Here is a 5540-nt window from a genome sequence, read left to right as displayed (position 1 = left end):
ATGGCTGCCAGTAAAAAGTGCTGACAGGGAAATCTGGAAAAATGGTTATAACTCAGGAACACAAGATGCTATCGAGATGGGGTCAACGGCTCCTTTATCGGCTTTATAGGCCCCTTAACATATGTGAGAACCGGACCTCTCGTCGGTTCTTTTCCGGGCCCCCAGGGATCTGAGGTGTGGGCCTTCAGAGATGAACTTGAGTAACTTCCCAGTAGATGGTGCTAGAGGTCTGACTTTTTGATGTGTTTTAGAGCTCAATGAGACCTTTTCAACAATGTAAAGCACAAGTTTGTGGCATCTTCCTTTCAAAAGTTATTGACCATTTGGTCTAAAAAAAATGGCTGCCAGTAAAAAGTGCTGACAGGGAAATCTGGAAAAATTGTTATAACTCAGGAACGCAAAGTGCTATCGAGATGGGGTCAACGGCTCCTTTATCGGCTTAACGGGCCCCTTAACATATGTGAGAACCGGACCTCTCGTCGGTTCCCTTCCGGGCCCCCAGAGGTCTGAGGTGTGGGCTTTCAGAGATGAACTTGAGTAACTTCCCAGTAGATGGTGCTAGAGGTCTGATTTTTATCAGTGGCTGATCTCCCATCTAAAGGTGCACTGCTGCCACCTTCAGGGCACCAGTTGGTAACTGCAACACAATAAAGCTTAGATATTGATGAAGGGACTAGCGCCCTGTCCAGGGTGTACCCCCGCCCAGTGCCCAATGAGAGCTGGAGATTGGCACCGGTGACCCCTGCGACACTTTCAAACAGGAATAAGTGGGCCTGAAAATGGATGGATGGATGGATATTGATCAGGGACCTCTGCTAGGGTGTTTTCTAATAATCTCCGTGATAAAATGCAAATAACGAGTTTTCTTGTCAATGGCACTGAGCGTTTGGATTTGAAATGACAAATTATTATTATTATTATTATTATTATATAAATTATCTCGTAAACGGGTGTGTTGAGGATACAGGACATTTTCCTTGAGAATCGTCTATCAAGAGGTTGCTGGCCTGCAGGATGGGCACCCGAAGGCAAGATAGTTGAAATATTATGGCTGATAAGATAAACTTGTGAAAACATTATTCCATCGAACCGGAGTTGAACCAGTGACCTAAGGATCACAGCAACCCACTCTACAGTCCTCCGCTCTCCCATCTGAGCTATCGAAGGTTCTGCTGTATGGGCTAGTTAGCTAGCTAATTACCTGGCTTGCTGGCTGGATGGATCGGAAGAACCTGCTGTATGGTCGTTGTCTCAGCTGCCTCGGCTTGCCCACTGTGGCTTGGCTGGCTGGCTTTAGTGAAATTTATTGTTTTCTCTTCTTTCAAATTATACAACATAAAGTCAGATTCTTTTATCAGAGTTATACAGTTAGTGCAACTGGGACAAGCCTAAGCAATATTCTTCCCTTTTTTTTGGAACTGCAAAACAGAATATATGCTTATTGTCCTTGCCACATGCAAAACTTGTATGAACGTTTTATCTACAATTTATACGAAAAAAAAAAAATATCAGGACTGCATAAAAGCCTTGTATTGCTGTCAGAAGTGGGATTTGAACCCACACCTCCTGAGGAGACTGTGACCAGAACGCAGCGCCTTTGACCGCTCGGCCATTCTGACAAAGTGCCATTGTACACCATCAACACCCCCAGTCTATGACAAAATCTTCAAGAAACAATCTGAGCTATGCTAACAAGCTACTCAATACTCATTTTCCCACTCTTTCCATAATCCTCTCAATTCAACCTACTCACCACATATTGCAGAGGCCACAGGTGTTAGTTTATTGTTAGAGCACCTTTGGCTCCTGTGGCTAACAGTGCTTGTTTGTGATGCAAGATTGTCCCGAAACGTCACAGAATCTTGTTTAAAGCCAAGAGCAAAATTGTAATAGCCAGGATTTGTCCCATTGAGGGCAGTCACTCTTACATTATTACAATTGTACCAAATTGAAATATTTTGACTAAAATGTTGAGAGTTGGACTATGACCAATCAACAACACTACTTCATACCCAAAATACACCTGTATTCAGCAGAAAAAAGTGGTTTGCAGATTTATTGACTGTTTAACCCATTCAGTGCCAGCCATTTTCAGAGCTTCGACCCCCCTGAGTGCCAGCCGTTTTGGAGCATTTTGAGAGATATTTAAAGAGCCACAGGATATTTTGTACTATGACTATCTGAAATCTGAGACCAGACTCTGAAAGATTGAGGCCTCTACTTTCATCAGAATTTTGTTTGTTTGTTTTTGGCTTGTTTCATTCTCCCAAAATCAGCCCTTGAATAGAACAAGTTTTACACAAATTGCCAGTTTCAGAGCAAAAAGTTAAGAGAAACGGCTTTTCCTAAAAAAAATCTGCCAGCGACTTTGAACCAATTTTTTGTGCTTTATTGAAAACTATTACATCTGAACATTGGTTTCCTTAAAAAAAACAAACAAAAAAAACCAAAAACAAATAAATAACAACAACACTGAGAAAAGGCTTTTAATGGCAAAATTATTATTATTTTGCTATCTGGCTCACAGTTTAATGTTTTACTTACTGTATTTTGTATCCCTCCCTGAGGAAGACGTAACTTCCTCTTCCTCCCGATATGCTCGGATGACATGCTCGGATGACCCGTTTAGTCTGGTAGGTTGATGGTTTTATCTCACAATCACAACATTATCAATAATCCACTCAAGTCCACACATGTTCTGTGTTAGTATGTGGTGCTGTGAGCTGCTGGATACTTCACAATATCACTTCATAGCGCCATAATCTCCCTCCTCCCTGCTTCTCCCTCCTTAGCTAATGGTAGCATCAGTGGCTGATTTCCCATCTAAAGGTGCACTGCTGCCACCTTCAGGGCACCAGTTGGTAACTGCAACACATTACAGCTTAGATATTGATGAAGGGACTAGCGCCCTGTCCAGGGTGTACCCCCGCCCAGCGCCCAATGAGAGCTCCGGTGACCGCTGCGACACTGACAAACAGGAATAAGTGGGCCTGAAAATGTATGGATATTGATTAGGGACCTCTGCTAGGGTGTATTCTAGTAATCTCCGTGATAAAAATGCAAATGATGCGTTTTCTTGTCAAAAGCACTGAGTGTGTTGAGGATACAGAACATTTCCCTTGAGGATGGTCTATGAAGAGGTTGCTGGCCTGCAGGATTGGCACCCGAAGGCAAGATAGTTGAAATATTACGTTTGATAAGATAAACTTGTGAAGGATCACAGCAACCCACTCTACAGTCCTCCGCTCTCCCATCTGAGCTATCGAAGGTGCTGCTGTCTGGTCGTTGTCTCAGCTGCCTCGGCTTGCCCACTGTGGCTTGGCTGGCTGGCTTTAGTGAAATTTATTGTTTTCTCTTCTTTCAAATTATACAACATAAAGTCAGATTCTTTTATCAGAGTTATGCAGTTAGTGCAACTGGGACAAGCCTAAGCAATATTCTTCCCTTTTTTTTGGAACTGCCACTGCGCAAAAAGCCCAAGAATCGAACCCAGAATATTCCAAGATATGAGTCAAATACGGTGATATCCACCTGGGATACTCTCCGAACAGCAGTTGAAGTAGATGTCATGTTCGGAGCATGTCAAACTCCGGATATGGGAACTCTTTTATACTTGCCGTATCCCGGAGTTCAATTCTTCCCGGATACTCTCCCCGGTCATATCTGAAGTCCGAACACCACTAGTATTTTGATTCCGAATACTGCACCGGTACTCTCCTCGACCATATTTGAAGTCCAACAAATTATTTCAGCAGTATGCATATTTCAGTATACAATTCATGGCCCATAGGGTGACTCACCGACAGTTAAATGCAGTGTCCCTAACTCTATACTAGGTCCACTTAAACCTTTTTCCCCTCTGTACCAATTGTCTCATCAAAAATGGCAGATCTACTTTGAAGATAGAGACTATCAAGATGGTGGTAGTGGGTCGTCTTCTGATCGAGAGGTTGGGGGTTCGATCCCAGTATCTGACTATGTGCCGAAGTGTCCTTGGGCAAGACACTGAACCCTAAGTTGCTCCCAGTGGTCGACTAGCGCTTTGCATGGCAGTCCTGTCCCACTGGTGTGTGAATGTGAGAGTGATTGGGTGAATGAGCTGATATGTAAAGCGCTTTGAGACTGTTTCAGTGGTGATAAAGCTCTATATAAAATCAAGTCCATTTACCATTTACCATAAATATTAAAAACAAAAATCACTTAGTGCACATAACATTTTATTCTATCACAATAAAATTAGAATGAGGTAGGAAAAGAAACACACACGCACATATATCACACAAACAAAATTTTAAACATCTCTATCTGAGTCTTCTTCCACCTCACTCACATGCAGATAGATAGATGTTTTATCTGAATTAGGGCGGAGCCTTTTTGAAAAGTGTCCAGAGTCTGTGCATAAGTGAGTGGATCTTGGCTCAACACTTTTTTTTCTGTTATTGCCCAGTGCTTTCTGGCAGGTTTCCATCATCTCTGACAGCTGTGTTGCTCGCCACTTTGGTAGAGGCAAATTTATAAACAGTTTTTTCTTCTGGAGAGAGGATCCTCTGTCCCACTTTGACCCATTCCTTGAAAAGCTGTGTGACAAATGGGAAGAGAGGTCAGTATCCTGACCATTTTTATTTCAGCTGTCCTAACATGAACACAAGACCCACTTTAAATATTTAATCCGATACATTTCTTGGCTAACACAATGTAACAAAACAGTTATGGGTCCTTAAATTATAACAATAAATGATAACATAAAATAATCCATTGCTGATATTAATTGTTGTTCCAATTGGTTTATTGATGCATTAACCTTAGCTCAACAGCTTGTCGCAGGCAATTAAAATGTCTTAAAGAGTCACTTTAGAAATAGCCTGTATACACTTTGTTTACAGGTGATTGATAAATACCATGATCAATAAATGCAGCAGTATGGAGCACGGCAATAACACTGGATCTCTCCTGGTGGTAAGAGTCTTCCTACTCTTTACGTCCTCCTTGGTCCCATTCAGGTCCTGCTCCTCACTGGCCTCGTAGGATTCTAAAGCCATGTTGCAGCTCCTAGTGAATGAAAATGACAACACAAATACTATGTCATGAATTCATACTAAATGTATTATTTTAAGGCATCTGAAAAGGATAATGATCACTCAAATACATTAAATTTAGTCCCCAGATGAATGTGATCAGACTTACTTCTAACTTGGCTTGTGCCCCAGTGTGGCTCAGCATCTTAAATGGCCCCCATCACAGCAATGGTCACTTTTTCATTGTGATCAGAACAGAATCTGTGGTGGTGGTGGTGGAGGTAGAAGATACTCATCATTCAGCAAAACATGTTACAAAAAAAAAAAAAAAAAAAAAAAAAAAAAAATCTAACTAACTGTGTTTTGTAATTTTCACAAACAGTGCCAATTCAGAGGGAAAAAGACCAAAAACATACTTGTCCTCTGGCTAGACCTTCCATTGCAGCTCTGTGAGGCTTCTATATGTATGACGGACCAAGCCCTGTATGGATATAAATACAGTGGTGATCAAATGTGTGCAATGTA

The 5540-nt window shown here is 41.7% G+C and overlaps 2 non-coding genes across 2 annotated transcripts; both read right to left on the bottom strand.

Annotated features, from left to right (window-relative positions):
* Positions 1 to 1080: 1080 nt before the first annotated feature.
* trnay-gua (transfer RNA tyrosine (anticodon GUA)) lies at positions 1081 to 1167 on the bottom strand. The gene is given in 2 exon segments: positions 1081 to 1116; positions 1131 to 1167. It is a non-coding gene; the product is annotated as a tRNA-Tyr (tRNA).
* Positions 1168 to 1536: 369 nt separating this feature from the next.
* On the bottom strand, positions 1537 to 1619 carry trnaq-cug (transfer RNA glutamine (anticodon CUG)). The gene has a single exon. It is a non-coding gene; the product is annotated as a tRNA-Gln (tRNA).
* Between the last annotated feature and the right edge of the window lie 3921 nt (positions 1620 to 5540).

This window comes from Gouania willdenowi, unplaced genomic scaffold, assembly GCF_900634775.1.
Source record: "Gouania willdenowi unplaced genomic scaffold, fGouWil2.1 scaffold_303_arrow_ctg1, whole genome shotgun sequence".
Classification (NCBI taxonomy): domain Eukaryota; kingdom Metazoa; phylum Chordata; class Actinopteri; order Blenniiformes; family Gobiesocidae; genus Gouania; species Gouania willdenowi.
Note: the sequence above shows the minus strand (reverse complement) of the source record. Positions and strands in the feature narration are given on the sequence as shown.